Here is a 27318-nt window from a genome sequence, read left to right as displayed (position 1 = left end):
GAGTGGTCCCACCACGTTTCCGTGATGGCAACCAAGTCATAGCCTTCCTGCTGCACGATGGCTTCCAGCTCCTCTTGTTTGTTACCCATGCTGTGTGCATTAGTGTAGATGCACTTCAGTCGGGCCATTGCCTTCTCCCCCGGCCTTGCCATTTATAAAAGTTAAAGATAATTTACCCACCAGAAACCAGGGATAAGCAATCAGAGACCCCAAAGTGAGCCTGGGAGTTTGGGGGAGCATTGAGAAGGGAAAGCTTCTTCAGCCCCAAGTAGCACAACACAGTGATCAGCAAAAGTCGATCTCAGCATATTGGCATTGCTCTACTGATGAGGCAGCGAGGCCAGGCTTCACATGTCAGCACACTAAGACTAGGCATTATTGTGTATGTTCAGCTAGTGGCAGCTCTGAGGTGATATGTTGACTTATCTCTGCAGTATGGATGTATTCTAAATTACTACCCAACTTGAAGCAGCATCCCTAGATATGAAGGGACGCTCTGGCTTATGAACAATGCTTCAAGCTATTCCCTGCTTGCTGCAATCTTAAAATGCCTAGTCTTTGAAGTGCTGGCTACCACTGTAATATTTTTATATGGGAAAAAATTGTAGGGATGGCTTGTTTGTTTTTAGGAAAGTTCAAATTTCTGGTCTGTCAGCCTTGAAAGAATCCCCTTAATAAACTCGAGACATCATTATCCACAGAAGATTTTGCACAGGATGGATAGAAGACAAACAAAATATTTCCAGGGTTCCTCCAGAACTGCTGTTTCTATGGGCTGTAATTGTTATTTTAATAGGCATCCTACCAAGACATTCTCTGTTAAAACAGACCTTTTCCTTCCCTTAACAAATAGGCTTCTGTCAAACACTAATATTGGCAATTTTGAGAACTGAGATGGTAGCTGGTATTAATGACCAGGCACTTCTGACTGTATCCTAGTGTTTTGTTCCTCATAGGATCTTTTCCTAAGCTGTAAAATGTGATGCCAGATTTAGTTTCTAAAGGGAGAAGAATAACACTAATAGACAGTAAATGGGTGTGAACTGTCACATACACCAGCATTACAGCAGTACCGTTATGTCTCAATTAGCAGCTGGCTTGAAAATCAGTGGAAACAGCATTTTTGCTGGCATGTGTTGTAGTTCTTGACTTGTGCAAAAATTTAAAAAAGAGTTTATGTTTACTTGTGAGGGCAGAAACCTGGGACTGTAGTACAGCTGTGTCCCTGACCTGCTTGCTTGTCATTTTCTGTATGTAGAACTAGTACACCTTGGTTTATTCTCGCACAGGTAGCTGAATACTACTACTTAAGTGTCTCACAGAAGGTAAGCCATGCCTGGTACCTGATGGGTAAATCCAGTGCAATTCTCTGGGTTACAGAGACATCTGGGTGACATCTCTCAGATGCAAAGCATGATTTCTTCTGGCTATTGCTAAAATTAACTGATGGTCCAGCTTCTGTTGGTCCTGCTTCTTGTTTGGTATACACAGGTGCATGTGAGCCCTGACACTACAGAAATCAGCTGGAGTTTTACCACTGATTTCCAGGAGGACAGAAAGATATTTTCTCTGTTGCGATTTGTTTTCTAAAGTACAAAACAGTACTTTTGTCTAAGACAATTGAAGGGAAAGCGTATGTCAACAGTTCATCTGTCCACTCTCGTACAATAAGTTGGAAAAGACTTTCACAAGGGGGGTTGCTCTAACTTCTGTGGTGCTGTTTTAAAGTTCCTGAAATATGTTTGCATCCAGACAAACTACTATGTAAAAAGAAGACATAACCTGCTCTATAAATGAACCATCTGTTGTCATTGTAATATTGATAAAAGATGCCAATAAAGTTATCAGGTGCTAAGAAGATAAGTACCTCATCTGAAACCAATAGAATATATATAATTGAATTGGGGTTCATGGATATTCTTATACTGCTCATTTTTTTGTTACTTTTCATCACAGCCATACTTCAAAGACTTTTCTCAGCTATGTAGCATTTCTATTGACTAAATTCCAATTATATCAGATAAGGAATTAACAGCCACTCTATATAATACATTTCACAGTTTCTACACTTCCCTTTTATTCTCTCAAGTGTTGAGTAAGCCACAAACTAAAATGTGTTTCCTTTGAGAAATGTATGCATGTCACTGGTAAAGCTGATGAAAGGCTCTCTAACATCTGAAAAGTTCACTTAAATATTTCCAGGATAAAAGCTGAATTACTGAAGCTAATAGTGGTGCAAACAAAACTAATCCCTCAAAATATACTCAATTATGTCATATTTAGGTCTGCTTGTGCTTGTTTATTTGACCCTTGTCTGAGATATTGAGGATGCAGTCCTCAGAATTTGAAGCAATGAGAAAAATAAGGAGTTGCTAATGCATTGCATATGCACATGTATTCTCTTTTATGCAGTTTTTAGGGCATTGATAAACCCAAAGATAAGCAGAGTAAGCACTAGTGTACATCTTTCATATCTGACATCCTAGCAGTATGGCCCCAGGATCAAGAGAAGAAGTTGCATTAATAGAAATAAGGATCATGGGCTAGTGATCTGAGGTTAAGTGGAACAGTCACTCCAAAGTCTAACAGTCTGGATTTGTCCTCAGTTAACCTAATTCTAATTAAGCTTGTTAGAAATAACTGTTCAAGTTATTCTTAAGCTTTTCCACTTTACAGCTTTGTTTAAAAACTGATACCAACACCGAGTCAAAAAATAGCATATTTTCAGTTTTTCAGTGCTAAACTGAGAACAGAAACAGACCTCCCAGAAAAATTATTTTAGCAGGGAAGGCTTCATCCACAACTCATAATGTCAAAGGAAAAGTGCCTAGAGCCTTTTCTCTATCCTTTGTATACTGCCTTCGAACCACCTATATTTACAAGACCCCTGTAAATATATAGTGTACTGGTAGCATCAGTCGAGACTGCAGAGTAACATGACATTTGTGTCTGGTGAATATATGTTGTACCTGAGGCTGGTAGGGAGCTATAAACCCCTCCACACTGGCTTTGCACAACTGCTTGCATTTACAAGCTCAAGCAAGTGAATGCACCAGCAGTTTCCCAGTGCAGCAATGAGCCTGACCTAGCTGGGAACTGGGCATCAGCACGTGGTGGTTTCAGTGCATAGCCAGGAGCAGTAAGCCCTACAGAACCCCACTGTGATGCTGAACCCAGTCATAGGCATATCATCACCCTGAAATCACCAAATTCCTGGTCGTGTCAAGGTGGTGCAGGGGAAGGTGGGGATCCACCAAGTTAGCAGCTGAGCCATACGCTGGTCAGAAGTAACTCCACTTCTTCAGCACTGGAAAGAGGTTAACTGGGTTCATGCTGCACTGTAACTAAGGTAAATCTTGCTAGGCACAATTTGGCTCTACAAAGAATATTTCAGTGTTGCCTTCACTGTTGCACAGTTAATCCATAGGACAGAATATTCAGCCCTGCCTGAGCTTTGACCATATGTACAAATTTAAAAACTGCAGGAAGTATCACTTTCCAACTATTTTAGCACATGACATAATTGATCTTTGCTGAAATTTTTCAACAGAAATCAATACAATTACAATGTCACTGCAGTTGGTAGACACTCAGTCCAGTTAAATGTCTAGCTGGGACATACACATACCTCCAGTTACCATCTTAAAGACATGTATTTTATCACTGTTTGGAAAAACTAAATTACATTTTAGAGGAAAATAAACTGGCTACATTTTCTCCAATTTTCTTTGTAACTATCTCTTATTGTATTGTCATCTCTTTTTACAACCTAATCGTGTCAGCTTGCACAACATGAAGAAACCAAATGAGTACTGCCAATAAAACACGCCAGCTTATCTGGTGTAGTCCTAAATCTTCCTCAGCTTCGAGAGAAGTTCATCTTCCAACTCACAAAATAAAAGGAAAAATAATTCTTTTTTTCATATGAGAGGACTAAAGTGTGTCCTTCCCTTAAAGTGAAAAGTCACAAACCTGTTACTATCTCACTGGTTTCTTACTGTTGGTGTCTGTCTGCTGGGTGACTGAAAAGTAAAATGATACCTTTGTCCTTCTTTAGGCTCATCTGCATTAACAGCACCCTAATAATTGCAGAGAAAACAACACATTAGTATGCTACATAAATAATAGCATTAAGTTGGAGATTTTGGTTTTAAAGAGATTGTACAGCTAACAACATTAGTACCCTGTATTCCTATATCGTGTATAAACATCAATGCATTAAAAAAATAAAAAATCCAACTACCTCTAAACAAGTATAATTTTCAAGAAAGTTACTGATGTATACATAAAGACATGCAATGACTTTCCCCAAGGTCACAAAACAAGTTAATTGAACTTAAGGAAAGAGTGCTAGAAAATTCTGATCCATTAATCCATCACACAGTATGAACACATTAGACAGTTTGAAAAACCTTCAGTACATTTGAGGTATTGGATTTAGTTATTTTGATTCAAATTTTTGAGGTCAATATCTTGAAAGAAGCAAAATGCTGCAAGGAAATGAACACTGGTGCAATGCTTTACAAACATATGTTAGGTAATTCCTTGCTTTGAATATGAATTCAGATACATCAATTAGATTTAAGTTCTCTTCTGGGTATTTTCAACACATAGAGTTTAGTCATAATTGGATTTTTACCCCTGAAACACTTAATCAAGGCTAAATCAAAGAAAAAAAAATCTGTTTCAGAAGAATCTTGTAAAATACAAAGAGAATACTTCTGTATTTCCAAGATCTACCAGCTTTATTAACTTTCCTTAATTTAGAGACTGACTTGTTTCTTCTTTTATCCAATTAATGCATTAAATCACTTTGATGTGTTGCTTTTTAAATACATGGAATCTGCAGTTATATAAAGTAGTAGACCCAACAGCACCATTTATTCTCCCAAACTGAAAACACCGTGATCATCTCAACAAGAGAGATGATTGTAAGTTGAACTGATTATTCTTACAGTGTTTAAAGAAACCTTTGATCAAGTTTAGAGTTGCAGCACTTAAGGTTTTTCTTCCCTATAGAGGAATGGTTTCTGTCATCAAATTAGCATGAAGCAAAGAGACCTTGAGTAAAAATGAATGGAGAGCAAATCTCGCAAGATGCGCATATTTGGGAAGTGCAATCAGTTTCAGATACATCTTTTCCAATAACTTCCAATACAGAAAAAAAAAAAAAAAAGAACTAACATATGTGAAAACTGAGTGGAATCTCATTATATGTGAGCTCTTGTCTCCCTGCCCTTGTATTCCCAAAGATGGCTATTTATGGAACTTGCTAGGCACTTGATAGAAGTGGCAGCATTCTCATGAAAACTGTATGCAAAAGTAAGATGTGACTAGAATATCCATCAACAAGCCCTAAAAATTAGATCATTATTATCTATGTTAGACAATCCACAAATCTTATCTATAAGAAAGTATAATTCTTATGACTGTTAATAAAAAACTAGTCACTTTGAAAAAAAAATTAAAGGATATTCACATATTGTATTTCACCCCTAATTTTTAAGCATGCTACATAGGAGGACTGGCATTGTTATCAACCTCTGTATTTTATAGGCAAAAGGCATCAGCGATTTAGGTATGCTTACACACTAAACCATTATCAGAAAGAAACCCATATGAACCCAGAATGTAGCTCATTCTCAGTCCAATCTCCAGTGCTGTCTTTGCCTCCAAAAAGCCAAGCCACAGCTTGCTCAGCCCATAGTAGCACGCAGCCAAGTGGCATCTCTGAGGGAGACTGTACAAAGAGCTTCTTCAAAAAAAAAAAAAAAAAAACCAACCCCAAAACAACCACTAACATTACAACAAACATTAATCTCTGTGGTATACTTGAGATCAGTATAATTCCCTTATATATATAGGGAATGATATCCCTAAGGTTTAGGTGGATATACTTAGAATAGTATAATTTATTTGCACAGGAAGTGAATGAGCTTTGTTGTTATACAGAGCCTAAGTAAATACATACTACCTCAGATTCTACTGATGGATTTGACACCTGTGCAAAGACTCCTCAACCCATCTCTACCAGACATAGTTATAAAAGCTCAAAACTCAGATACCCTGCTAGACCTGTGTGTAGCACCTATTGGAAGCTGCTGCTCCACCTGGGTGGTACAGCTTGGAAAACTGTTGTATGTCTTTGCCATGGCAACGCAGGATGCGGCTTCCAGGCATGACACAATCTGATAGCCCAACTGCTCCGTGAACTCCTGTTCTGCCTGGAACTAAAAGCCATGCTGAGAAGGATTAGTACTTTCATTTCTTCAACTGTGTGGTTGAAGAAATGAAATGGGAAAAGCGGTGGCAGCCTTAATACTTCATGAGAGGCTTTAGCCTTAAGTAAAACCTCTAGCTAAGGTTATATGAAAGGTTTGAGCAGGAATATTGGAAGTTTCCCAGTGAATCTTTAAAAAAAGAGATATCTCTAGAGTTATACAATTTCTGTCACAAGGTTTAGGTAAATATTTAAGAAGAGAAAAAACAAAAAAAAGGAAAAAATAAAAAAGATTTAGATGAAACCCAAAATCTTTTTAGGCTAATATAATGTGTTTTTTTTTTTGTTTGTTTGTTTGTTTTGTCTGTCTGAGAAATAATTCCTCCTTCTGTAAGCTCTTTTGTGCACTCTGTACTTGATGTATTTGGAGAATAAACTTGCTTTATGAATGGCGCTCAGCTTGTGTCAGCATTCTCAAATTATAAACACAGAAAGCTTTACATTAACGTAGATTACAGTTAAAAGTGTCTTTCTCAAAGTATGCCTTTTTCATTAGCAACATGAATCTTAATGAGAGCAGAATTACCAAGTAACACAACAATAGCAATGAGCTGAGCCATCCCAGTGACTTCTGTTGTTTCCCACCCTTTTAATTTTTGGATTCAACCTTGTTTCAGTTCACAACTTCTTACAGCTGAGCAACCCAAATACACTGCTCCATAAAAGGCTTGGCAATTACACAAAGTTAGCATAGTGTAAAGCACTAGCCACTGCATTCCTCCCTTGTAATTTCTAAATAACTATGTTAATCTTTAGGGATTTTTTTTTTTGTGTGTGTGTGTGATTTCATCTTGTTTATAAATGCCTGTCAACAGCAGGAACAGTTTCTACTCATTACTCCAGTTGTTTATTGACCTTTCCATATTCTGCTCTTACAATAACATTTTCTTTTCAGATGTGGATTCTGTGCTAACACCATCATCAGTTTAATGGGAAATATAATAATATCCTTCCTTTAGCAATTACACAGCTTCCTACTATGTCAATCCCTTTGTTTTCTAAATAAACACACAACATTTTTCTTCATTATTTCTCCATTTGCCATAAAAAGTGTCCCAGGTCCTAATGTTTTCCTTAGTGTGATTTGCTACATCTTTCATTTCCCTTAATTTTGAATGAGCTCTCATAAACCTAATTGTACAATCCTTGGATGGTTGCCTTTTGGTTTCTTGTCATTTCATCAAATTCCTTTACTGTGACTTGTATGGACCAAAAATAATAACAAATTCATTACTGGGACATTAGTGCTGTGAACACTAACACACTGAGAGACCCCTTAACATTGATCTTTCCTAGTATAAGTGTTCAGCTGAACCTGGAGGATACAACCTGATAGTGTGAGAACAACTCCTGTGCAGGGCTGGGCACAGCCAATTTTACATCATTTGGGCAAAGGTCTCTTGGAGGAGTCAAAATGCTGGTCTGATGAACATTAAACTAAATGGGATGAAAAGCATGCTATACACTCCTCTTTGTTCCCATTACATATGTGAACAGTATTAAAACTTTGTTGTTTTACATTTCTAAGGTCAGATACAGAAATCTCCCATCTGTTTTCCAAAATGACATCTTTGTAGAGCTTATCCTATTGCACCCTTTTCAGTATTTTTATGTGAAAACATATCTCTAATTAAGAATTTGCTGGTCAGTGTGATCATTTTATATCTCTCAGTCAAAACTTCATAGGTCTTACAACAGAATCTTGTAAGAAAAAAAAAAAAAAAAGTGTTTCAGGAGACTAAATATCTTTTCCAACCAAATGTGGAATAAATGGATTTTCACTTTGTCTTCAGTGCTGTGTCCATAAAAGCTTGGCAGCAGCTTTTATATATAAACTCTAAATCACTCACCTCTTTTATGAAAAGCTAGAGCACCCATTCTTCCATATGTGGCCATTTCTTGCTTCTTTTGTACCTGATTTTAGTGTGCTCTCCCTTCCGTTACTCTCCCCTTGTCACTTCAAAAACAGCGTCTCAAAGCACTAGGAATGTGGCTCTTTCTAAAGTGACATCTCAGAATTGAGAGACACTTGTGAATATAGTGAAAAGTTACCACTTCACTACTGAGTTCAGTCTCTAATTTCTCTGCAGGCAATGCTGTCTGTAAACTGACAAGTGGCTTGAATTCTCCTAGACAGACGGGTCTAGAGATGTAACAGCCCAGAGTCACAGCAGCTCTTAGTGGCCAAAATTTCTGTTTTAAAGAACCAGGTGAAACAAATATTCAAAAAACAAAAGCTACACCATGTACGCTACACAGGTATTTATGACACAAGAAGCAGTTCTAAGGACAGGAAATATTAATTTATAACAGGAAGGAAGGAAAGAAGACAGGATGAAAGGAAGGAAAGGAAGGAAGGATGAAAGGAGAGGAGGGAGAGAGAGAAGGAGAAAGGGAAAGGAGGGTGAAAACTACCTGTATGATCTCCATCTTACAAATTTCAGGAGGAGTTCAAAGAATGGTTGTTAATAAGACAAACTGGGTGCTCTATAAACAAAAATTCCTTCTGCAGTCCTGCTTTCCAGTATTCAAGAGACTGTTTTAATAGTCTCATGAAACATTCAGTGCAGTTGTAGACTACTGATTTTTGAGATCCCTACAACAAAATAGCATAGAAGGAATGGCCTGTATTAATTTTATTAGAAAATCCTTTCTTGAAAGTCTGGATCAATAAAGGTCACAGGAAGATTATTCTAAGATAATCTTGAAATGTGGAAGCACAAAAATGGAAAAAAATGTAACGTGATCAAAGGGTTGTGGCATAGCTCTTTTTAAGTTAAAATCATGTGAGACTTGACGAATAACACAGCAAACATCACAGTTAAAGGGGCTAAACTTAATGAAGTGTCATATATCCAGAAAAGAGATTGCAGTAAATGCAGCAATCATGTTTATACATAAAGGTTGTTTTACTGATCCAACAGCACCACAGACACAAGCAAGATCAAGAGTTCAAAAGAGTACTTGGTGTAACAGCAGTTTCACTATCAAGCATTTTTAACAGGATAATAACCTGGATAATAACCTACTGTCTTCTGTGGTACATGCCTCCATTCAAGCACCAAGGACAACATTGTTTGCATTACCAAATTAGATTTGTTTGACACAAACTGGGTGTGCACTTGCACAACCAAAGTTAAATCATTTGTATTGTGAAAATAATTACTAAATTAAATTTACTTTTTAAACTTAAATTAGAAAGGATTCTCCCCTGTATTGACAGACTCATCTAAAAAATTACCTGTTACTCAATATATCATGACTATGACTCTAAAGAAAAAAATAAAAAGGAAAAGAATTCAGTACAGAGAAAAATGATCACGATGCAGCCAGACAGGTGGAAGAGTATAAAGCAGCAAATCTTACTGCTGGATGAGAGATTATTCTGCAGAGTGTCTGTATTCAGGTCAGTGAAGGTGATATGCTTAGTTAATTGGTGAATAGAGCACAGCACTGAGATCAATGAAATAATTGATAACAGACGAGAATGTAGTTGCTGTTCTATGTATTTAGTGTAGCAAAACTGATGTGCTTATGCAAGAGATTATATGATACACTTGCCTATGATTTTAGGGGGACTGAATTTAATGATCCAGAGGTCTCCTCCACTTCTACACTTCAGTAAAATGGTACAGGTATTTTAATTAAAAAGAAGAGATGTGATCTTTAGTACAATGTTAGGAGTCTGATCATTTCAATGTGTGGTAACTATTTTGTTTCTAATTAATGGGAACTTATCAAATCATCGAATTTTTTGTCACTTGTATACAGCAAGTCTTCAGGTTTGGTTCTTATTACAAAAAAAAAAAAAAAAAAAAAAAAAAAGCCAGAAACTATAATTTTGTATATGAACCTCTTAGTGTCTCTCTTTCTGTTATGGGTGGATTTGTTCTTTTACATGCTTTAATATTGCATGATTTATACTTCTAAAAAATAATCCTTGAAAAATCTGCTTGTATGTTAAGAATCCTGAATTTCTGAAACAGTTGAAACCAGCTACAGAACAAGACAAATGTGGAACTGCAGGTTTATATCCCTTTGAGGCAGACACTGAAGTTCTCTTTAGATACATGTACAAATGGTACTGATCAAGACCTGTAGGGTCTATTGTATTTTAGGTAATAAATAATAAGTTAATACTCATATTAGTGAAGGAAGAAAATGAATGATATGTGAATGACTAATAAAATGGGAGCACCTTACATTATAAATAGTGGATGATATTACTATAAAAATAAATAAATAAATAAAAAGGAGGGTGACAAAAGGATTAGGATTAATAGAAACAAACTTTTTGTGAATTCCTGTGAATTATGATATTCCTGGAATATCTTCTCAGTTTGACACCACCACATATGCAGACAGATCGTGTCTAAGCAAATAAAATTATTCACCTCCCTCATGCACCTTCACCCTGCTTTTTGCAAAGCTGCCTGTGTCTGTGAGATGTAGCTGCGTTTTCACCTCTGCTTTATGGTGGCTGAAACTGTTCCTCAGAGCTGCGCTACCAGACTACTGACGCTGTGCGCTACTGACACACAGGCTCTTCTCACCCTAAAGTCTTGCTTGTTGCTATCGTAAACAGTCACATCACTATAAACTCGAACAGTGACTCTGCACTGACCACCATCTGCACCTCTCCTCTGGCAAACCCAACAATATACTCGTTATTTCAGTCTGGACTCATAGAAAAACTTGCACCATCCTGAAGGTTATTCCGTGAAAGCTAAGAAAAATTGCTAGCTCCATTACAGAGTTGACTAGCTCTGCGTGTTTTAAATATGCATTTGAATGTTTTGGGAGACAATCCTAAGGACAGAATTTTTAAGTAAGATAAAAAGGTGAGTTTTATCTAAAGTAAGTTTTCTACAGTGTAACAGAAGGCTGAAAACAAAATGATTTAACTTAATTAAGTATAATTGCAAAAGGAAGACAGTGCTTAATTCTAATCATCCAGATGAAAGTAAATGCCAGCACTATGTCAGAGAAGTTTATAATGCCAGCTAGGTAGAACAAATTCATCCCTCTACTTGGAACCAAGGGTGAACCTGCTCTCTTCCACTGCGAGGACAGTAACACTTATTTCGAGTGGTAATAACAGGTTTACAGCATTGTGCATAAGATCAGAATCTGGTTTGTAATAAAGCTTCATTGTGTTTCAGGAGTGCAGACACTTCTTCAGGGACTTTAAGATAAAGTTTTAAAGCTTTATTCAAGCAGGTTGCATTCAGGTTGAATTTCAAAGAACACGAATGACAAAGTGTTAGACAGTGACTTCCAACTAAAAAACACACTGTTACCTCTTACTTTCAAATAGTAATGTGGCACAAAACAGCAGGGATAATGGAGCATTTGCTCAGAGCATTCCACCATTTGCTCATACCTTTTCTTCTCTGCCCCTTTTCACAAGCAGGGATGCCAGGTGGAGACCACAAAGGTTGGGTCTCCCTACCTTCAACCTTCCACAAAAATTAGCAGATGGATCCCAAACTCTCCTCCCTCAACAGCTGATGGTTCATGAGGATTCTGAAAACCTGCACAAAGCCTTCTGCCATAGCAAGTGCTCTGGCATAGAACCTTCCCAAAACAACCTTGCTGGAGAGGAACCTAGTACAACCTGCTAAACCCAGGGTCTCTGTGGGAAAGGGGAAATCACAGGGGTTGGCCATGGGAACAGCATGAGCACAATAGGCAAAGAACAGTGCCTGTGGTTGAAGGGAAGGAACCCCATGCCTGGAAAGCTTCTTCTGCCTGGGGAAGGTGACTAACTCTGGTTTAATGCTCTATGTGTTGATCAAAGCACGCTATCCAGCTCACAATTATTATTATTTCTTTGTTTCCTTTTGAAGACATTTGTCCCCCTACCCCTCAGCTCCTATAAGGCAAAAACTATCCATTTCTGTTAAGGTAGCATGGTGGCACCTGGGTGCCAGCTTTCTTGCATTTGAGTGAAACAGTAACCATAAAGAAGGGCTTGTAAGAGACAGTGACTGTTCTCCATGTCAAGACTTCCCATGATGGGGAACTGCTGTTGTCATTTCTCTGAGGAATAAAATAGAACAGTTTCATGGTAATCGTTTTATTTCCATGATGAAGTGAAGGAAAACCTGTAATTCTTTACCATGACAGCCTGAGGATGCACAAGAGTATTCCTGTTTCTCCTTTCATTCATTTTAATTTTTCTTTCTCGTTCTCTTAATTTTGTTTTTGTTGTCTTCCCTGTTTCTCTATAAACTCTTGGATTTCTTTTCCTTCTTGGAGCTTTACTTCAGGCTCTCTGTACTTCTTCCTCTCTGCTATTCCTGCACAGCTTGTTTAATGTTCACTCCCACATTGACCTCTTTGGTTCAGTGGTCACTGGTTACAACCCTGTGTAGACAATGGCCAATTCTCTCTTTCATCATGGAGGGTTCAAGCCAAGACTCAAAGATAGCCATTTCAAAGAAGGTCAGCTATTCTAAGGAAAAACAAGAGCTGTCTTTTAGAGACAACTGTACTATACTAAAGACAAAAAAGCACTTGTTTGTCAACATCTATCTATTTCGTATCAATGACTCCTCACACTATTGGAGGAAGATGGGAGAACCCTTCTAAGGATGAAGAAATAGACAACTCATATGCACACTTGTAAGAGGAACAGGTGTTTGATAGGCATGTCTACAAAAATGAGGGATAAATGTTCCTGTAACAGAGAAGAGAGGACTTGAAGGAGCACTACTATAAGTAGAAGTGTATTCTACATCAAATATTTTAATACCTTATGTATGCTTATGTATATATATATATACACACACACATATAATAGTTTCCCCTAAAGGGTTTCTTTTGATTTTTTTTCTTCCCCCCCCTTTTTTTTTTTCCTTTTTTTGGCCGGGGGGGTGGGGTGGGGTGGGGCAGGCGGGGAGGGGAATTTCAGTATTTTGCCTTTACTGGCCATGACCCATATGCAGAAAAATGTGTTCATCACAAATGAAGCAAATTTGCAGATTTATATGCTAAGGTAGTGAAAACTCAAAGCTTTCAAAGCTTTTGACTTTCAAAGTTTTAAAGTATTTGTAACAATGGCAGGCAAACCTGATGCGAAGATGCGACACTCATCACCAAGGCAGCAGTAAGTTCAGGTGAAGGCGCAGCAAACCAATTTTCCTCCGTGACCGGGTCACCCTGTACTGAGGTGCAGAGGTCTAGTTACATACACATCAATGAGCGTGTATCCATAGGACCAACGTTGGAAATGACATTTCTTCTGCGTTATGTTGCCATGTAAACATCATGCTTTAAATGAAGAATGTCATATCACTTGGAAAACACCACAGTATCTTGGCAAACTATGTTGCAAATTGGAAGATAAAAAAGGGAAATGTTACTCTATACTGTCCCGGCTCTTCTACTTTCCCCAGAGCATCCTCTACTGGCCAGTGTGACTAGCAGGATGTTTTTTAAAAGCTCTGTTACTCCTGTTAAGGAAGCAAATTTCCTATCAAGCATTTAAGATATTTTGACATCAATTCTTGTAACTGTTGTTCAGTTTCAGACTGGGCTGGGTGATCACATATTACTGTAGTGCTTTATACACAAATGTTTTATACACAGAACTGATTTACAAACACACAGTACAGTAAAAAATATTGTGTGGTAGGAGAGCAAGAAACTGCCTTCCAACTTCATGAGCTACCATGCCTGAGCCGGTGGGTCTGATGCACTGATGCTTCTAGCTATCCTTGCAGCCACAGTCCCTTGATGAGGGCAATAAGAAAATAAGAACCTCAGTATTTCCTAAAAGTCATGGTCAGTCCCGTGAGAGAGCATGGGGGCATGTGGGACTTTTCCATTTAAATGGAAGTGGGAAAATGAAATGAATGGGAGAAGAACTTGTTCAAGAGTTGGTCACTTTGTACTAGTCCCCTGTCAAGGAGGTCTGCACATGTCTTCTGTAGATACATAGCAACAAGAATTTATCATGGCTTTTAGGGAAGCTCTGGGAGACAGCAGACTGCTGCAGCTATTGTGAAGAGTCTTGGCAAAGGAAGAACACTAGCATCAATTATGCTGAACTAGCAGACTATACCAAAGCAGCAAATTTTCTGGTGCTGTCTCTCCTTTTATTTATTTCTTGCCTGTGTGTTATCACAACTATGCTATACAGAATTTTCTTTGGAGCATTCTTCTAAACACAACGAGACAGCATATATTCTTTATCCTAACAGAACAGTGCACAAGGTACCCACCATATCTTACTTCCTCCAAGTAACTTCAGGGAAGGACAGGATGAGATAAAGGCAAACTACATTTTCCTAGTCAGAAAGTGGTGAATCTCACAGAAGGAAATGCTCAAGTAGAGGAGGACACAAAAGCAGGAGCTGTAGAAAAATGCATCTTTTGTTTCCTCCTGAGTCATTGTGGGAACTGGGTCCAGGTACTTAAAGACCAATCTGCACATAAATTCAGGAGCAATGAGCAATTAAGAAAACTTGTTAGGAAGGACTGTGAGATCTTGACTATCTCTATAGAAGGGACTTAGTCACCTCTTTATAAAAAATGATCATGGACTTTCTCTGTCTCGTCCTCACAATTTGTAAAACACCCATGAACCATGGCAAATCTCTATGACTTTTTAGTAAAAGAAACTACACACACACACACACACACACACGTATATATATGTATATATTGTGGAATCTCAGAATCTGACTCCTTTATGTACCAACAACAATGTAGTTTTACTCAGGCTCCCCCATATAAGGGGCAAAGAGCATTTACTACTGTAATTTAACACTACCATTATTTTGTTGGTCTGAAAGCAGCAGAAAATGTGCTCTTGAGTTTAGTTTTGAATCCTGATCAGAGCATGTATTTCACACAGTAATAGGCAATAACTTCCACAGACGGAACATAATTACAGTGTCCTGATTCCCAATGGCTGAAGAATAATATCCATCACCTGCTGAATCTGCAGAAGGAAGGGGAAAACAAGCAAACAAACAAACAACAACAACAACAACAAAAACAAAACCAGAACAGAGAACCCTATTGGCACTCCCTGCATTTTACAGAAGGACTTTCCAATACACATGCAGGTGTTTTGGGATGATGATGGCACTGCAGCTGGCTTGACACCAGCATTGACACCAGTTGACAGCTGTGATGACAGAATGGGAGGCAATGGAAATGGCCTATTCTCCTCTCAGTTATTCGAGGTTTGAAAATACTGCAATACAGGGGGGAAGCTAGGAAAGCTTTGTGTGAAAGCTTCCTGTCATGCATCGTAGTCTTTCTACTGCAAGGATAAATACCAGACAGCTAATAAAGATTTCTGGGTTTCTGGGTGCAGGAACTTGAAAACAAATGATGCAAGAACACCCAGACCTGCACAAACTCCTCACTTTTGCTCCTTAGAAGTTCTTTCTATTGTATCTTCTAAACAAGAAAAAAACAAGACACATGTTCTCGACATTCAGGAGGTGCAGGCAAGCTTTGAAGATGGAGGCACACATGCTTCCAGTTATCCCAGTTACAGACACTGAATGATTATGAACTGACTAAAGTTTTTTATTCACCCTTCCACAAACCTCCTTAGATGTTCTAGATTTTCCAAGTACTCCAGAAAGCTGGTACCAAATTTTATGGAGTGATACCAAGTTATCCTTTTTATTTTCTGTCAAAATCCTTGTATGAAAAGGATCTCTGTCCTGGAGGTCATGTGTCTGCTGCCCATACTTCACTGTGACCATTGTCATCTTCGGGATTGATCATGGCTTCTGCCAACACAGGTGCCAACACCTGAATAGGTGGGTACAGTCACCCCAACAACTTTGGCCGATCTCATAAATGTTCCTGAAGACTTAAACCAGGACCTTGAAAGTCATGAAAGAGAGCAGGCACAGCACAGGAGTGCCATAACTATGTGCTCCTGTTGGTGCAGGTTTCTCAGCAGATGGCCAGCTGCATGGCCAAGTCCAGAGTGAAGCAATACATATTCAATTAGTATGCTCCAATCAATCCAGCCCCCAACAGTTCCTAAATCTTTACTAACTTCAAGCAATATTCGCTTTCTATTATCTAGGACAGACTTTTATAACTTATGTCATCTCAGTTATCAGAGGAGCATTCTAGCTGCAATAATTTTTTCACGCTGTACATCACTGCAATTTATTTGTTTGACTGGAAAGGAAAGGATAACCGAGAAAGAGAGCTTTTATTGTGATGTGCTCTCTATTGTAATGCTTCCCACACCCATGCCCATTTGTATTCCATCACCTCTGGTTTATGAGCATTTCTGTCAATGGGAATTGTCATGGCTGTAAAGACTTAACTCCTAATACCTTCAGATTAAAGAATATTTCCCAGGCACTTTCTTCTTTTTTATTTAATATTTTTTTTGGTCATGTTCAATGACCACCCACTGCCAATCCTGTTTGCTTGTTTTCTATGTTTAGAAGGCTCTAAAATGTATTTAACCTGAGCCCCTCTGCAGGATCAGCTTTCTTTTCTTTACTAAAGGTCTCTACTCCTGAGTGAAACATGGCACTGGAACAAAGCTCTAAACCTTATCAATCACACTCTCCTTTAGAACTATTCATGTAATGATATATGTATTCAATATACATATTCAGATGATCAAAGTGTCCTGAGAAAGCCGCCAGCTCTCACTGCTTTCTTTGGCACTTTTAACCATGGGAATATTAGCTAAGTTCTTTACCACAGATTTGATTAGTACTGGGATGAAAAATCATTCCTTTTTGTTATGGGGAGACTGATGAGATCAAGAGTATTTTGTTTCATAGGCATCTGGATACGCCTTTTTGGACAACCTACATACCCAGTATCTAATTCCTCTGGCTTCATCCAGACCAGAGAAAGGGCAAGCGGCAGAAAGTGTATCTCAGTGTCTCAAGAGCATGGGGCTAGGGCAGGAGGGGGAAGCTATGGATGGTTGGCAGGGTTAAATCAAAGAATATTTACATAAAAAAATAACTGTGAGTGGTAAGGAAAACAGTAGGAGGAAAAAAAGATATCAGGATGGTGACAGGAAAAAGAAGAAGTAGGGTTAAAAATATCTTGCATCCTTCCAGGCGAGGGTGGATTTCTGTCTTCAGCTGAATAAGCCAACCTAACCTTCTGTGCTCAAAGAACAAGCCTGACCAGTATAGTTTTGAGTGAACCCTACTGTTGGTATTTAATTTTCTACAAAACAGTGGACACTTCCTAATACTTGGACATGTTCTGTATATCAACACCAAAGGCAACCACAAGAATCAGTTTCTTCTTTATCCTTCAGTATAATATAGTCAGGAGAAAAAAATAAAATAAAATAAAAATATATCAGTCCAGAACAGTGACAAGATGGATCTGTTTCTGAAATATTTATCTAGTGCCAGAAATGGTGAAGACACATGGGTATGGAATGTGCTATATACATGTGGAAGCGATGACAGAGGAGTAGCTGAGAAATCCTTATAAAAAGAAAAAAAAAATCAGATATAGTAAATTCTGCTTACCATACTCTTTTCTTGACTCTATGGGCTATGACCAGTTCTGTTGTAGTGATATCATTTATAACAAACTTGATTTAAACTGGTTGCAAGAAGGCAACTGGGAATATGGCCTTTAATGTTCTTAGGCTTATTTTGCAGTGAGAATGTGATGGTTTCTATTCAGGCATTTGCTGCTGAAATGGAAAATAGGTGGGCTGTTTGCTGAGTCTATCAGCTGGAACACTGACAATCGCTACTTGGACTGCTTCAATGTAAATAAAATTTTCTCCAACTTCAGTGCTCTGGGTCTGATTCTGCTTTCATGTTAGTATACATGAATCTACTTCATTCTTGTTATTTTTGATTTACATCACGAGTAGAAAACTCTGTCCTTGATGTTTAACCAGAGCATATCTTTACACAGCTTATAGAAAATGATGGCGAGAAATTTCCAAAGCACCATCATTTTATTTCTACCTTTCTTTTCCCATCCCCCTTTTACAGAGGTTCAAATTGCCAGAGCTTCATTCTGAGAGAAAAAAAAAAAAAAAAAAAAAGGATTTGCAAGCAATGTCCTTGAGTAGTTTCCATTTAGTAATGAGAATAAATGTTAAAAGTCTTGCTTCATTTCTTAAATCAGATTTTCACTGTTAAAACCCACTTTAGATAATGTTGTACGTTATTATCATATAATCAATAGACAATACTACTAGTTGAATGTGTGTGTTTCATTTGGATTACATTTGCTCATTTTCCTTCTCCTAGAAACTTTTCTGCCTTTGGTGAATCTTCAGACCAGTTTCTTGAAATGTGCTCAGTAAGTTCTGAAATGTAATCTGGTGCTGTTCAGTATCAGACTTCCATGGTTTCTGATTACGTACATACACATCTGGAAATCAGCCTGATTTGCTTTAGCTTCTAAAACTGCAGCTGCATTCTCTTGTGTTATAAATACGGTCAACGTGAATTAGGCATCTGGAATCTTCCTGTCACTCAAACTATTTCAACTCTATTTATCTGGAATATATTTCATTGACATTCTTTCTTGTCTGATGGTTGGCAAGATGTTTGTTTTCTTTTTCACATTCCCACAGTGCAATTGTGTCACTTTCCACGAAGCAAACTGTTTACTACTGTCAAATTATCTACCTTTACAAAAGCAATAATGGGATCTGCATGTGGTGTTAAAGTTCCATTTTCATTCCTCTCCAGCAGTAGTGGAATTTTCTACTGTAACTCCAAGCATTTATGTCTATGAAAAATAATCTACAAAGACTGTAACAAGTTTGGCAAGCAACACTTGGGGTTTTTATGAGTACTCCACACAACATGCTCTCTAAGTACCAACCAAAATGTAATAATTCTTGCAATGGGTAAATGGCACATTTATACTATTTGCTTTCTAGGAAGGAAGCTTTTAAAAATATTCTTCTCTTGCTGAAAAGAGAAGAGAAACTATTACCTTAAATCAGAGAGAAAGTATGGAGTTTAGTAAATTCACTGATTTTTCAAAAATATCCATAGGCATTATTAAGCAGTCACAAGAATAGCACCGGCCACATTTTCTGAAGAGGATCCATACTACTTGCAACTTCTCACAGCCATCCTTCTCTCTCATACTTGCCCTGCTTCTGCACTATGGAGCCACCTTGTCTCAGTGAATGGTTAAAGAAGTGGTTTTCTCTGGAACTACCTCCACTGCCACCCCGTGAACTACACGGCACAGATCACTGTAGAGAAACACTGGCCCCTTCCTCGCTCCCCTGCCTTTACCTCACACATGCACAGATGGAGGCATCTCCCACTCCTGGTTTCCTGAGCTGGAACTTCTCCTGAGGAACGTCGAGGCAGAGCTGGGTTGTCAGGCTGAGTGGCTATTCGATATGAGGTGCTTGCCAATAAGCACACTTGTAGTACAATTAAAGTGGTGCCTGCCTCCCCCGCTCTGTCTTGTAGTATCTGAATGTGAACTTCTCCCTTGGATAAACAAACACTAGCACTGACAGGTATACTTCTGCCCTTTAAGGAATTTATTCTCATGCCTTTTTTTAGGATTTTCAGTTTTACCTGTCAATTGCCTTCACTACATTTTTTTTTTTTTTTTTTTACCTGTATCGTGGGTGGCACGTTATCTAAGACACGTTTTCCAACCCACTTACCTAATTCCAGCAGTACAGGCAGAAGCTGCTTTATTAGCGGTATTTATACAACTTATTTCCAACAAACATTTTTTATCATTATTATTTTTATTTTTCTTTGTGAGCAGTAGTATTGGCATGAGGCTCTGATTTCAGGTAAAAGAATCACTGCCTGCGACAGTGCCTCAGCTCTTCAAAGAGAGATTTAAAAGCAAGCAAAGCAAAACAAGCCAGTCAGACATTATCAGTGAGAATGGTGATTAGAACAAACAACAATACAGGGGAAAAATGCATGGCTATTCAGAAACCGTCTTTGGGGGACTGAAGAAGAGATATGGAGCCATTTTTCACTAGGTTCATGAGAAAATGTCAGCTCACAGATGCTACTGTACTGTCAGATTGCATCTTAATTTGGCCAAAGGGGACCCAGGCAGTCACCCCTCACAGACAAATTTTAAAGGCCCATTACAAATCTGATTTATTGGTTGCTAAGAGTCTCCCTGCTATGGTCTGCAGATTTTGCATGACATAAAGCTGAAATCCAGCTACAGATAAATGTATGCTTCTCTATACGACTTAAATCCATCTGAATTCAATATTTCTTGGACATCGGTCAAGCCTCCCCCCTGCTTGCCCACCCCTTTTCTTCCTAATACCTTAAGGCAGTTTACTTCAGAATGAAGCAGAGCATTAACCTGTGCAAATTGCGATTTGTATATAACTCTCTTGCTGCCATTAATAATAATATTAAAGATGAAAGAAAAAAAGGAAATGCCTTTTGTTCTAAAAAAGCAGGGAAAATGTTCAAGAACAAAAGAAATGTATCTGCCCAGCAAGAGAAAGGAGAAATTGCGGGCATTTCTTTTAGATATTAAGGCATGTTGGTGTAACAACCTTGCAAATACATAAATGACATGGGAATGTTCATTTGTTTCTGTCTTTCACCCTTTTTGAAAATTCTATTGGCTTTTTGTTCAAACAAACAAACAAAAAAATCACATTCCCTGCTTTCAGTGAAAAGCATATGAGCATGAGAGTGAACTGCATTTGGAATTGCTAAAGAAACACCATTCAAACTTAAACTACCCATTGTTACAATTCAGACAATGTACAACAACAGTTACAGCTCAACTTCTAGCCATGCCAGCATCACTGGAAATTCAAAGTCAACAGCTCTTTTTATTTCCATAAACATCATAATCAAAGCCTGCATTTGCAGTTTCCCTGGCAAAAACCTAACAGCAGCCAAACAGTCATCTGACGATTTGTAAAAGAAACGTACAATTCGTCTTAAAGCATGGTGTTTCGAACAGGAACTATTCCACACAAAGACAACATTAAAAGCAACACAAGAATTGTGCAAAGCAAGTCCGACTCAGCCCAAGTTTGGATTGAACATCTGGCTGAACATGGTAGTGCCTCTGATTTTGATTTTGTTTTCTGGGATTAAAACCCATCTAATCTCTTTAACTGACCCCATCTCAGGTCCCAGATACACTGCTTTACAAACCGAGAGAGAGGGGAAAAAAGAAAAAGCAAGGAAGAGAGGCAGAGTCTTATCCCACCTTTCCATGGCTCTCAGCCCGTCTGTCTTCGCATGATCTGCAAACCACCTGTACCGATCCAGCCCATCCTGGGGGCAGAAAATATCTTCCCAGTAGCTGGAGTCTCAGCCGTGCTTTGATTTTTTCGGCACGAATGTCTAGAATCTTCTGCTTAAGCCAGAGCCGGCAACACAAAACTGCAGCTGAGCTCTTTTGTTTTCCCTCCTCTCCAGGGCTGAGGCAGCGGCACTCCCGGCGCTCCCGCTCCTGTCCCCACCCCCGGCGGCTACCGGGGCGCTCAGCACCACCGAGGACCCCAGCCCCGGCAGCCACCCTTTACCCCGGGCCTCCCCACCGCTTCCCGATGGTCCTCAGCGAAGGGGGCATCTTTAGGTGGCGGTCAGTCAGGTGATCTCGCCGCTAAAACCAGGAGGAATGCTCGGGGATGGAGCGCATGGAGCCGCGGTGGTTTTCAAACTAGCCGTTTACATTACAAAGCAGGGAGAAAAATGCAGATCTCTGAGATCATTTAGCGTGCTTTTGCTTTCCAGTTCTCCTCCAGCAGCCCGCAAAAGCAGGCACAGTGGAATGATATGTAATTAAACTTTTTGGTGGGAATAATCATACATGATTTGTATACCATGAGACTCCTAAATATTTAAAAGTAAGGGGTTATTTCTAAATAGCCATAATTATTTATCATATTGGAAAATAGATGCTATGCTGGTTCTGTAAGACCCTTTACAGCTTCTTCCCAATTGTATTTTTCTCACAATGCAATATTTAAATATTTATGCTGAAGCCATATTTAATATCTCAACAGCAAATGGACCATACCCAACAGAAAACAATTATTAGCTCTCCATTCATATTATTGCATTGTAATTCCAAATATCTTTGACATAAGGCCCATTATGTGTAAACCTGTCTTTATGAATTGTAGCTTATCCAATGGTCCCATTCCTTGGATTACCCCGATTAAAGCTACCATACTGTGCAGGGCTTTTGAGCTTAGACTCCAAATTTTGAAAAACTAAAACTGTAGACCCAGATTTTGTGAGAGTCCTAGTTGCTGCCAAGTTTTCAGAAATACCCAAAGATTTTTGCAAAATTTAAGTTACTTGCAAACAATATGTTTTGAGTAAAACTTATAAGAAACAAAGATTATAAATCTTGATAGAATAGTGATTTTTTTTAACCCTAGTCACCATTAATAGTTTTCTATCAGGTTTAATAAGACTAGAATTTTACCTAATATATCTCCTTTGTATTCATTGTAAAATGTTAGGAAACAGGAGACACTTGCAAAACAAAGGGTAAAAGTAGGTATTCATATTTAATCAGTCTTTCTGAGAAAATTTAAATATGTAGAAATTATATAATAATATATATAATATATTATTATATTATATAATATATAATAATATAGAAATTATATATCACCTATTCTAGAACAAATCTAAGCCCACCCTCCTATGACCATATTCTTAAAGCCTCAAGTTAAAGCCAGAAACCCTACTCATCCATCCATCCATCCATCCATCCATCCATCCATCCATCCATCCATCTTCCAGCACAGACATTTCCTATGTTCAGTGTTTCCAGTAATATCATAAAGGACCATTTACCCATCTCATATTAACTGATCTGTGTATATAACACACTTCAGTCCATATGGCACTATACACAGAAGACAATTTTCCACTTTTATTTTCCATACAATCACTCTTATGATATAAGGTAATTTATAAGGTAATTTTCTCTCTCTCTCTCTCTTTTTTTTTTTTTTTTTTTTTTTGGGGGGGGGGAAAAAGTGCTATACAAGATATTATGGATTATCTACACCACTATCAAAAGTGAAAATTCAAGTTCGTCCAAACCAGCCTTTCTAGTGGGTGTAAAAAATGCTCTGGAATTTAGATTGTGCTAGATTTCATTGGACTGTATGTTGAAAAATTTTTAGAACTGGGATTCTTGTACTGCTAAGGTAGGCGTGTCCTTATAGAAAAAACATTTAATGCCTTTGTCACTTAACACTTGAACACCTTTTTACTGACCCCAAAAATGAAGACTATAAGAACCCTTTGAAGCCAGAAGAACCAGACAATTCCACATCTATCATCTAAGTTTCTAGATGTAAGTGGAATTCTGCAGTATTTTGGGAATCTACAGAGTCCTCCAAATTTACTCTATTAATAGATTTTTCATTTCACTCTCCTGAAGTAGCAGTAGTGAAAGAAAGGATGAGGGGGAATGATTTTAAACTGAAAGAGGGGAGATTTATATTAGAGTTTAGGAGGAAATTCTTCACTCAGAAGGTGGTGAGGCACTGGAACAGGTTGCCTAGAGAGGCTGTGGATGCCCCATCCCTGGAGGTGTTCAAGACCAGGCTAGATCGCTCTGAGCAACCTGATCTAGCAGGTGGCATCCTTGCCTATGGCAGCGGGGTTGGACCTAGATGATCTACGAGGTCTTTTCCAACCCAAGCCATTCTATGATTCTATATTGGCTAGAGTGGGTCAAATAGAAGAGAGTCAGTTGACATCTGCAGAGGCTAGTACGAAGTGTTCTCACTCAAATTTCTTTGGAACTCATAACACAAAGTTGCACGCATATTGATGTTTTCTAACTTAGAAATTAGCAACAGTCTTTTATTGCTATAACATCAACATAAAACTTATTTCGAGGAGATAAATAAGCTTGAAGCATTACTGCTGGAAAGGCAAATAGACACTGCTTTCCTGCCATCCAGTAGTTACAATACTGCGTAAATCATTTGGGCTGCCGGCCAAAATTCCCAGCCTAAAATGAACAACAACTAGCATGCAGTGGAGCCACTCTGTGCACAGAACCCTCACTGAACATGATGACTTTCCTGATGAGCAAGAGGATCACATCATAGGTATGCATATGATGGGCACCCAAAATGTTCAAAGCGGAGTACACTACAGATTTTCAAAAATGAATTGTTATGTTCACCCAACTAATGTGCAATTTAGTTTATTACTATCAAAAAACTGTCATTTAATTTCTAAGAAATAAGATAATGATTTTAGACTTCTCAAAAAGCCTATTGTAAAGTCTAGGCTGCCGTACAAATTGATAGGAACAAGAAATTCTGAATTTCTATATTGATGGAGTAATAAGTACAGGCCTAATACGGTGGAAGAGGTGGGAAGATTATCTTCCACTTAAAGGGTATATGTATATACACATTGATTTATAGATATATGTATACATGTATGTGTATACATGTATACGTGTATATATGTATACATGTATCAATAATTAACTGAAACCATATAATAAATATGGATGAAAATCTGTCTCAAGCATGGAGACAATTATGTTTTGGAAATAGTGTGCAGTAATACTTATCAAAATATAAGTGCACAAACTGATATTTTGCTCCTCAAGAAGTAAATACATTATTTTCTTAATCATTAAGTCTATCTTCTGTAGTCCCTTGAGAGGAATTTGAAAATATCGTGGCAAAATCAGTGTTTTTAAATTATACTCTTTTAAAAATTAGAGCTTTAATTTGAACAACAGCACATACATAATCAAATTATTGAGGCATGACAAAAATAAATTAATGGTCTACTTTGTTACAGAAATTCAGTATTTGCAATGTTAATTTCAAAACAGTAAAAATATGCATATATCAACATTAAAAAAAAAAAAAAAGCAATAAAACCTCTATTTTATTTGTAATACTTATCAGCCTTAAGGCTGGATTTATTCCTAAAAGAAGCCATAGAACCAGGCTGCAGTTTTTCATTTCATTTATATGCAAGTAAAAGGTTCATGCTTAAAAATAAAACTATATCCAATCAGTAGGAAAAAGGATGTGTTGTATAAGTATATTTAAGAAGTCTTTTTGAATTTTGTGCAGTAAGCAAGCATGAATGTTTTGTTTTTTCCATTACTCTTCAGATTTGGAATTTGCAAGTCCATGTTTCAAAAGTAATGTGAAAGCAGATAAAACTCTATTAGCTTCTGGTCCTTAATGTCAATATTACTGATGAGTAAAAATATCCAAATGCACATATGTTACACACAAAATTTACACAATTGAGGGAAACCATTACAAAATTAGCACTGACAGTATTATAAGTAACTTGCACCTTCAGAAAGACTAAAAGTTTTAATCACACAGGTCAACAATTTTGGAATAGATTAGATTTGGTTTTGGGATGTACCTACAGTCCTTTGTGCTCAGAGGAGAAACATTGCCAAGAGGAAAGAGAAAGAAAGAAGGCTGAGGTACAGATGTGGTCCTATTCCAGTGACATAAATAAGCCATTTGACATGTGTGGGCTGTGACCCATGCTAGAGATAACATTTAATGTGGGCCTCTCTGTAGAATTAGTCATTATCTTTGACTTTAAAACAGACATAAACAAGTGAGAGATGATGAGCAAAGTTAATACAAATAGCCTTTGGATCTCCCAGCATGGTCTTGTCAATTTATGGGAAGGCACAGGAACAGATCATGCGAACTTTCTGCTCTTCAAAGACCAGATGAAAGATTTAAAATAAAATAAAATAAAATAAAATTTAAAAATAAATAAATAAATAATTAAGTTGAGGAGGAAATACACTACCACCCAGCCTGCTAGAATGTCCATACCGTTTTTTCCTTATGGGAGTGATAGAGGAGTCACACCAGCTCTTGGGCACTTCTAAAGAAATTGCATGAGCAAAATGGAAATCAAATGGATAAACACCTTTCAACACTGATGTCAACAGCAGAACTTTATTTGTTGCTTCAGAAGACAGTGCAACAGGAAACCTCTTAAGAATACAAAAATGAGGTTTTGGACTACATGTAACCACTGAAAAATTTCATAGCTCTTTTTGTGAAGAAGGAATTCAATACCAATATCCTGGTTAGAATCTAGAGCTCATACAAGTGTTGAAGGCAGACTGAAGATAGAATGCTTTATTCCTGACTTTGATATATATGTATTTGTATGCATGTGTATATATGTATGTCAAAGATCATTTGTCTGGATAAACCCCTTCCATCTTAAAAATGGAAATAGGACATATCCTTTAGAGTGAAACAATATACATATATATATATATATATATTTTAATAGCATTAAATAATTAATGCATCTAAGCTGTCTGCAGTGCTGCTGTCAGTCTTTACATATGCATTAAATTCCATCCATGAAATGGCAAAAGACTTGCATTATACAAAGTTTGCATATAGGCCCCTTCAGTTTGTAGAGGGCTTAGAAGGCAGAAAACGTTATGTTCAGCCTAAAGTTAGCAAAAACTCTTACCAGTTTTTTCACCAACTGATTGCGATGAACGTGGTTCAGAGTTAACCAAATACCATCATCTAACTGCTAAGCACCGTGATCTCAATAACTTTGGCAGAAACAGGTGGGTAGTAATGGAAAACCATTAAAAAGTCTGGTTTATTTTTGGAGGATATTAATTTAAATTTATTGGGATAGTTCAACTGTTTCTCTCTCCTTAAGACTGTACTAATGCATGTACAGGCCCATGATGAGAAGAAGGTAATTACAGTCCTCTCTAGACAGTGAGTTCATTAAGTGTTATTTGGGATAAGTAAGTTTTTAATTGGTTTCCAGTGCCTGTAAGGAGGATGGCCTATGGTAGCACAGTAGTGAGGATTTGTACCCCTACTGCTTTCCCGTGTTGGAATTTAATAAAGTTTAATTGGATTACAATGGGGGTATCCACAAGATGTCAATTACTGGTATATTCACAGTGTGGACCTCTTCTTCCAGTGGCCCTTGGTTGACTCATTCTGCACACTTCTTTTATTACAGGACCTCTTCCCCTCCTTCCCAGATAATAAGTACTGTACAAAGATGCCAGCCTCTTTATTAAACAACAGCATA

General features: G+C 37.8%; 1 protein-coding gene across 12 annotated transcripts in view; it reads right to left on the bottom strand.

Annotated features, from left to right (window-relative positions):
• The window catches only part of MAGI2 (membrane associated guanylate kinase, WW and PDZ domain containing 2), a 774790-nt gene that overhangs the window by 402329 nt on the left and 345143 nt on the right, over positions 1 to 27318 (bottom strand). The window contains exon 1 of one of the 12 annotated variants that reach the window (XM_040548784.1): positions 21458 to 21986. The exons of 10 other annotated variants lie outside the window; for them this stretch is intronic. The gene's annotated coding sequence lies outside the window, so the exon portion shown is untranslated. Of the gene's footprint in view, positions 1 to 17778; positions 18143 to 21457; positions 21987 to 27318 lie in introns of those variants that run through there. One more of the 12 variants, XM_040548793.1, reaches the window with a different exon arrangement.

This window comes from Cygnus olor, chromosome 1, assembly GCF_009769625.2.
Source record: "Cygnus olor isolate bCygOlo1 chromosome 1, bCygOlo1.pri.v2, whole genome shotgun sequence".
In the NCBI taxonomy this organism is placed as follows: domain Eukaryota; kingdom Metazoa; phylum Chordata; class Aves; order Anseriformes; family Anatidae; genus Cygnus; species Cygnus olor.
Note: the sequence above shows the minus strand (reverse complement) of the source record. Positions and strands in the feature narration are given on the sequence as shown.